Source organism: Pseudoliparis swirei, chromosome 5 (genome assembly GCF_029220125.1).
Source record: "Pseudoliparis swirei isolate HS2019 ecotype Mariana Trench chromosome 5, NWPU_hadal_v1, whole genome shotgun sequence".
Lineage (NCBI taxonomy): Eukaryota > Metazoa > Chordata > Actinopteri > Perciformes > Liparidae > Pseudoliparis > Pseudoliparis swirei.
The window spans coordinates 7,840,936-7,843,433 of NC_079392.1; the positions used below are offsets into that span (position 1 = coordinate 7,840,936).

At 41.8% G+C, this 2,498-nt stretch overlaps 1 long non-coding RNA gene across 1 annotated transcript; it reads right to left on the reverse strand.

The window, feature by feature from the left end:
* Positions 1 to 606: 606 nt before the first annotated feature.
* On the reverse strand, positions 607 to 2,103 carry LOC130194359 (uncharacterized). The gene is made up of 2 exons (XR_008831828.1): positions 1,976 to 2,103; positions 607 to 1,806 (listed from the first exon to the last, which is right to left on the reverse strand). It is a non-coding gene; the product is annotated as an uncharacterized LOC130194359 (long non-coding RNA).
* Positions 2,104 to 2,498: the final 395 nt, after the last annotated feature.

The following is a 2,498-nucleotide window of genomic DNA, read 5'->3' on the forward strand; positions in this document are numbered from 1 at the left end:
ACACACGCGTTAGATAGCCTCCAAAAAGGGGAGGGGCTTCTCTCCGTGATAATGGCGATATATTATATTTTTTCACATTAACTTAAGTGGTTGTTGACAGGCTGACGGTCTCCCACACACATTTAGCGCGTCAACACGGTATATTTACTATTTAAATGATTTGGCATATAATGTTTTTTGACAGGATTTTTTTTTCTTTTTTCTTCTTTTTTTTTCATCTCCAAATTTTAAGAGGGGCGGCGCCCTAGCGCCCCTATGGACGAACCGCCACTGATTATAATGCATCACTCGTGTTGTGGGGACATGAACCTGTTGACACAGTCACATTGTGGGGACTCCTTATGAACGTCCTTATAAGGCAGGGGTACTCAACTTCGGAGGCCAAGAGGGCCACATTTAAACCACAACAGGTGCAAAGGGCCACAAATTATTATTAACATATATTTGTACCATTTTATTCACTGTATTTACTACTGCTGTTTAATATGCTGTCTTGCTAGTCATTTTTAATGCATTCCAAAGCATCATGGAATATTTAACAATTATTCTTAGTTTCAGTAACAAATGTAGTGTAGCGACTGCGTTTCCAAGGATGACAAGTGTTGGTCAAGCTGATGTTTTATTAACACTGGAGTGAATAGCTTTGCATTGATGACATTGATAAAGTTTGCAATTGCTACTTTTCCTATTGAGAGCTCTGAGTCTGCATTTCACAAATATTAATAACAATAACAATATAACAAACAACTGTTTACTTATTCCTAGTGAGAGCTCTGAGTGTGCATTCTTTTCACAAGTCCTTTCAGATCTGGTTGTTGCTCAGTTGTAGCTGCTCTGAGATAGTCTGCCAAATGTCTGTCAGTTAGACTGGAACGCTGCTTTGATTTTATTATTCCCATGGCAGAGAAGGAGCTTTCACACACATAAGTAGATCCAAAGCAGGTCAGGATTTTCTGAGCACACAGGATTAATGCAGGGTTTGTGTTCCTCAGAACACAGGATATCCAGAATGTGTCAATGCTCTCCTCCTTGTGTCTTTCTTTGAGGATGTTGTTGTGCTGCAGCTCTGAGTTGTGCCTCAAACGCAGCCCTTTCGACTCGATTTTACAAACAAAATTAAATTCACCTTTAAAAGGCTTTTGCATATGACACATACCCATGTGTTATACATCAAAAATTCCAGAACAATCTCAGCTCTCTATATAATGAGGCACAATTGACCTCAGGTACAAGCTGAAAATGTAAGTTCGATTTCTAAAAATTCTTCATATCTCTTCTGAAAACACACCTTTACTCATGTGGACCAACTGTTTTGGTGTTTAAAATTGGTTTACCAAAAGTCATGGGTTCACAAAAGCAGTGAAATATCTGAATACAATGCTAGATACATGTAAAGATGTCAAAAACCACATTTTGTATTATCGTTTTTTGAGTAGAAATGATGTGGTCCGTCACACATTCACCAAAATGATAAAGATGGGACTGAGAAATGACTTAATATTGCAGATAAAGTTTCATGGGGTGTGTGCAAATAAAAAATTACCATTTACATTTTTTCTTCTTCAAATAAATGTATTATACATTACAAAAAGTAAACATATTCTCCATAATATTCATGTTGAGAAATAGAAAACAGAACACAAATATTGATACAGAATATTTACAATATGGCTTCACTATAATGGCATTATGTCATCGTGTCATGGTCCTCCGGGGCACGAGACCATTGCTGGCCGGACAGGTAGAGCTGCAGGTGGGGCTGCAGGTGGATCTGCAGGCTGCACTGCAGGTGCTGGTGAATCCTCTCTGTAAAATATAATACTAGTCAGCACCGCCACACGTAACAGACACCGGGCAGAGACACATAACAGACACGTCCAGACACGTCCGGACACGTCCAGACACGTCCGGACATGTCCCGACACGTCCGGACATGTCCCGACACGGACACGTAAAGTTTAGTGAAGACTCTTACCCGGTCCAAGTGGATCTCTTCTGGCTGCGTGTTCCTCCTCGTGGCTCTGGAGCTCCTCTGAGGCTCCGCGCTGCTCGCCAAAGTCGCTGCAGCTGCTTCCTTGTTGTGAAGTCCGTTCGCGCCGTGTTCTCTGGCTTCTCTGACTGACAGACTGCTAATGAGCTCCACCTGGGAGGTGGGTAGGTCCTTGTGATTTCTTGATTGTTCATTGGTTGTTCTTCTCCGCAAAATGTTGACGGAAAACCGCATTGGCAAATCACACTACTCGGTGCCGCGTCACCCGACACGTTCGTCCCCCTATCTTTCTCTGTGAATCGCAGAGGAGCTTACGGTAGAGAAATGAACGGAAGAGGAAATCCTCCGGATTCATCCAGTATTTTAAACGTATCTCGACGACGTATTGTCGCGGAGATATACAGATTTTAAAAACGTAAAGCTGTCAAAACGCACTGTAGCGGGCTTCGTTTTCAGAGGGTTAAATTAAAGGCGCACTACCTAATTTTCACACGATTTTGGTTGGCTA